Here is a 6,000-nt window from a genome sequence, read left to right on the forward strand (position 1 = left end):
CATTTATGAACATTTGAACATCTTGGCCATGTTCTGTTATAATCTCCACCCGGCACAGCCAGAAGAGGACTGGCCACCCCACATAGCCTGGTTCCTCTCTAGGTTTCTTCCTAGGTTTTGGCCTTTCTAGGGAGTTTTTCCTATCCACCGTGCTTCTACACCTGCATTGCTTGCTGTTTGGGGTTTTAGGCTGGGTTTCTGTACAGCACTTTGAGATATCAGCTGATGTACGAAGGGCTATATACATTTTTTAAAAACATTTTGACCAGTTAAATCTCTACACCCTGGTCCAATATCAGACATGTGGGAACTGGATTAAAATGGAAGTTTGAACATCAACGCAGCTGGACGACAGAAGTCAATGTTCAGAAAATCTGTGAACATGATCAACTTTATGAAACACACAATAGTGAGTTCCTACTATGTAGGCCTTATAGATTATATCAGGCGAGTATTCAATTTAACACCGTAATTATGTAATGAAACTGTTTTTGCTCCGGCTCGCTCGCTTCACCTTTTGTCCCATCTATTATTCTCTGTTTCAAATGAGGCCTACAGCATGGAGCAGATACCACAATGACTTTCCCATTCAGGGCTGGCCAGTTATATTTGGGTTGTGGCTAGTCTGTGATGCAGTCATATGGGGGTTCCTGTTGAAAAGTGTTTCCCTGTGTGTGTGTGTGTGTGTGTGTGTGTGTGTGTGTGTGTGTGTGTGTGTGTGTGTGTGTGTGTGTGTGTGTGTGTGTGCGTGCGTGCGTGCTAGCTCGTGACCCAGCAACAATATAGGGTTAACAGCCCAGCCCTCACAACCAACCAGCTGGAACTGATTAACAGTTCACTCAAACTCTCTCTCTTCCTCACTCACTCCCTAACACTCTCTCTCATTCCTTCTCACTCTTCCTGTCTGTGTGCATTCCTCTCTCATGCCCTCTTCTCCTTTCTCCCAACCTCTTATCCCTTCTCACATCCTTCAACTCGTTCGCTCTACTTTGTCCCTCCCTCGCTCTTGCTTTCTCTCACACTGGCAAACACACTCACACTCTCTCTCTCTCTCTCTGCAGTAGAGCCTAAGGTTTAATACTGTATGTCAAGCACATCTTGAAATGCCATCAGGGTTCAGTGATTGGAGCTAGGTAGACATTTTTGGCATTCTCACCCCTCTGGTACCACACTTCTAGTTCTCTGCTGCCAATGACTGGAACGAATTGCAAGAATCACTGAAGCTGGAGTCTTATATCTCCCTCACCAACTTTAAGCATCAGCTGTCAGAGCAGCTTACCAATCATTGCACCTGTACACAGCCCATCTGTAAATAGCCCACCCACCTACCTCATCCCCATACTGTTATTATTTTTTGCTCATTTGCACCCCAGTATCTCTTCTTGCACATTCATCTTCTGCACATCTATCACTCCAGTGTTAATGCTAAATTGTAATTATTTTGCCACTATGGCCTATTTAATGCCTTATCTCCCTAATCTTACTACATTTGCACCCACTGTATAATGATTTTTAGATTGTGTTATTGACTGTACGTTTGTTTAACCCATGTGTAACTCTGTGTTGTTTGTGTTGCACTGCTTTGCTTTATCTTGGCCAGGTCGCAGTTGTAAATGAGAACTTGTTCTCAACTAGCCTACCTGGTTAAATAAAGGTGAAATAAAAAAATAAAAATACATTTAAAAAAGAATGTGACTTCAAACCAACCAGCTCATTGATCAACACGATTACTGCTCTGAGCATAAGAAGGTGTTTATGTGTGTATGCGCGCGCACGTTTGTGTGCATGCGTGGGTGTGTATGGGAGGAGTGTGGGTTGGTGATCAGGAGTTTCTTGTAAGACATTGCACACAAGCCAAACTTGTGGCTTGCGGCATCCCTTGACTGATGCATTCATCCTCATTAATCTGCCTCTGAACAGTTGTTATGCTATAAACAACCAGAACACTAAGTTGTCTGTGACTTCTGTCCAAAAAGATGTACAGTCTGTCTTTATCAGTGTCTTTTCCTGTAGGCTACATATTTATTTTCTCAAGCCTTGAGAAATAAGGATGTAGACTAGTGGTAAACACATGCAAGTTAAAGTAGAAAGAAAAGGGAGTTACCTGATCAGAAGCTGTTGACTACGGGAGTTGGAAAGTTTACTGTTGAGATCAAGAGAAAGCCACTGGAACGGCTCCCCGAACAAACACACACATTCTACTGACAGGAGAACAGCACCGCGCAACAGTCCACGCTCAGATCCTCTGCGATTCTTCACTCAGGTCCTGCAGATACAGCTCGAACAGAGGCTTTCTGGTCAAAGAGGGGAAAAAGACAGCAAGAAGACTAAAATCTGGATGGGATCAGTAGCTCTGCCAGCTTGTTCGATCCTCGCCAGAGGCTGACTAGCTAACGGTGCGCAGCAAACACTTTGAGCGCGTGCGTTTAGGTCATGCTCAAAGTATGCCTCGGCTATGTTCTGCAAGCTCAGGGAAACCACATCCTGTCACATATCTACCTCCTCTCTATCTCTCTCTCTCTCTCTCTCTCTCTCTCTTCCTCTCTTGTGATTGTCTGAAGCGATGGAGCGCTCTGACCCAACCTCTGTTCGGCGCAGCCCCTCCACCCCTCTATCTTTCCCTCTCCCTCTCTTTCACTCACTCAAGGCTTCTCCGGGAGCCGCACCAGTTCCAGTCGACTGACTGAAGAATCCATCTGAGGATGAGGCTGGGGGAAAGAGGGAGGGCGAGAGGGAAGGATGGGGGGATGCCAGAGAGAGAGGGAGGGCGAAATGGGGAGAGGTGAGGAAACAATAAAGGGTGTACAAGGAGTAAAAGTGGAGAAAGAGCTGGGGAGACAGAAGGATGGAAAATAAAAATGGTAATTTCAAGGAGAGATATGATGTATTATACATACTAGTGTATTCCTTGACTATTTGGTGGGGTTGACTATGGGTAGGGTACAGGGTGTGAGAATGTTTTGGTGGGTAAGTTGTTGTGTCAGCACTTCTGTGGTGACTATATATATTTAATACGATCCTGTCGAGGCCCCCTATAGCTGCATATTCATTATTCACACCAGGCTGTGAGAGGGACCACTGCTCTGGAGACAGTTGTCTGACACAGAAACCAGGGATTTTGACAGAAGTGAACATTGAAGTAAAACAACATGGGAAAGCGATTGCAATGTAACATGGAAGATATTCTTTATGCAGGTGCAGTGGTGGAAAAAAGTTCCCAATTGTCATGCTTGAGTAAAAGTAAAGCTACCTTAATAGAAAATGAAAAAGTGAAAGTCACCCAGTAAAATATTACTTCAGTAAAAGTCTAAGTATTTGGTTTTAAATATACTTAAGTATCAAAAGTAAAAGTATAAATCATTTCAAATTCCTTATATTTTAAGCAAACCAAGATGGCACAATGTGTATTTAAATTTATGGATAGCCAGATACTCAACAGCGCTCAATTTGCAAACAAAGCATTTGTGTTCAGTGAGTCCGCCAGATCAGTGGCAGTAGAGATGACCAGGGGTGTGAATTTGACAGTTGTCCTGTCCTGCTAAGCATTCAAAATGTAACTTTTAGGTGTCAAAATGACATACTTTTACTTCACTCCTAAAGAAAATTAAAAGTTGTCCAAAATATAAATAGTAAAGTACAGATACCCCAAAAAACAAATTAAAGTAGTACTTTAAAGCATTTCTTCTTAAGTATTTTACACCACTGTGCAGGTGGATGGGACAGATCATTTATGGGACATCAGCGTTGGGTCTGCTGTGTACATTTGGGGCTCTTGCATCATTGAGGATACTATTCTCTCATGGAGCAGCAAAAACATTGCTGGACAGTTCAGATGTTGCCACCAGAATTGGCAACACACTGTTGTCTGAGTAATTCAGATGGAACCAATGCTTTTCCAATGGGAGTCATCTGTTAACGAATGAGAGAGTCTGTCTTTTGATGGCGGCAAATCGTCCGAAAATAGTTCACTTGAGTTGTACTTTTGACAGAAAATGATGTACGTCATATACGATTCCATCCGTTTTCGTGCGTCTCAGTGTGTCTCTGGCTTAATTGCTGAAACGAAGGACCAGAGGCAATGCCTTGAGAAAGATGCCATTGTCCTGGAGAAGTCAGTAGACAAGGGGAGTTTACATGGAAGGCAGAAATCACAAGGAATCTCAGTTTATCGCAAGTGAGTCATCGCATTTTAGCTAACAAATTGGCTGAGAAGCATTCCTTTGTCCATCTAGATGACAAATCGGAGTGCAAATAAAATTGAGTTTGGCATTCAAGATTCTGCTTTAAAATGTCCTTTGCGTTACTCATTGGAAATGTTATCAATAAACATATGCATTTCCCTTGCGCTGCATGCTGTGCAGATGATAGCCTCATGATGCTCTTGGTCATAAGAAGCTTATGAACATGTTAGAACTCTCTGAATTGTTGTTAAAAATGGCTTGTGTCAACTTTAATCATGGCCTGACATTTGAAAATCACATGAAAAGCATATCCATGACAGCAGACTTCCATCCCAATGAACATTTCTAGAAATACACTACATACATTTCAGCCTTTCTGGACAAAAACATTATCATACAACATCATGGTTATGCTTAGAACATTGTGATGAGCTTCTGAAAGTATTATCTGGAAAGCCACTCTGCAATTGAAAGAATCCTGGCCTCAGCCCATTTCCTTGAACAATAGGGCAGTTGTATGCTCAAAACAGGGCACTTTCATCCAAGGGCATACACCTCTTCCAGTGGTGTTGGGCCTCAGTCAGAAGGCAACCATTTCTTCGGGTCACAAATTAATGATGCATCTCTGTTGAAAGCTTGAGATTCTCTATTCTACTACACAACAGGATCCCTATTAGAGTTCAAACGTACCCCCTGAAAGCAAGAATAGGAACTGCCAACACACATTTAGTTCTGGGCTACACGCATCCAATTTAATATGGCATATTTAGCATTGGAGTACATTTTACAGGCAAAGGTGACATTGGATGAAACACTGTTCCAGGAGTACTACTCTGCCCTTGGAGAAGATTTCAAATATCACGTAACACGCAGCACTGATGGTAAAGGATGGGTAGCTGTTTTCCCGCTTGTTATAAGTTACAACTGAAATCAAAAGCAGCCAGTCTGCCAGAATAGCTCCTTTGCTGAAGCCTGAAGAACAGTAATGATCTTCCACAGTGTAGTTGCCACCATGTTTAGTCGCGGGTAATCAGTTTATAATCTGTCAAAAAGAATCATGTTGAAAACAAAGGACATTTACATGATGTCATCAGAGTGATTGCCTGGGTGGTGTTATTAGGTTTATACTTGACTGTAACCCTAAGATGACCATAAAGGAATGCACCACTGGTATTACTGACATTTTCCCACTGACACAAGTTCAGAAACCATTCAAATGGGATAGCATCACCTAGCTTTAGCCGTAGCTTTGTGCATGCTGGTGTTTCATACAAGTCATACTCAAAATAAGTCTAAAGAAATTGCTTAGATGGAACTTTGTGTCATTGTAGCATAACTGTAAACACTGCCAAATCTTGAGAAATTGAGTTGAGATTAAAAAAACATGACCAAATACATTTCCAGATTCAAATGTTTAATTTTCAAATAATTGAGCTAACTTATGTGCTGAAATGTAACAGTTTATTTGGTAGATTTTACACAGATAAACATAATGATGAGAACTGCGAAGAAACATTTGGAACATATTGTAAATTTAACTTGGGTTTATTGACTGACAGTACTTTAACAAAAACAAAGGAATTCATAGGAATTCACTTTTTCTTACACAATACAGGTTCAGTGGACCCACTTATTGTATGGGATGCCTTTAAATATTCATCCCAAAAAACAAAAATGTTATTGGTCAATGGAGAAAAGACTTACAACAGAAATAGAACATCTAACATTACACATTAATGGTATTGGTAAATGTACTACAGAAAGCACTGAATAATCTAGACACAAGACAAAATAAGTTTGAGGGACTTAATTAGGAAAA

General features: G+C 41.5%; 1 protein-coding gene across 2 annotated transcripts in view; it reads right to left on the reverse strand.

The window, feature by feature from the left end:
* The window catches only part of LOC115141117 (raftlin), a 66,792-nt gene extending 64,273 nt beyond the window's left edge, over positions 1 to 2,519 (reverse strand). For both annotated transcript variants that reach the window (XM_029679765.2, XM_029679764.2), the window contains exon 1: positions 2,105 to 2,519. The gene's annotated coding sequence lies outside the window, so the exon portion shown is untranslated. The remainder of the gene's footprint in view (positions 1 to 2,104) is intronic.
* Between the last annotated feature and the right edge of the window lie 3,481 nt (positions 2,520 to 6,000).

This window comes from Oncorhynchus nerka, linkage group LG14 (assembly GCF_034236695.1).
Source record: "Oncorhynchus nerka isolate Pitt River linkage group LG14, Oner_Uvic_2.0, whole genome shotgun sequence".
Lineage (NCBI taxonomy): Eukaryota > Metazoa > Chordata > Actinopteri > Salmoniformes > Salmonidae > Oncorhynchus > Oncorhynchus nerka.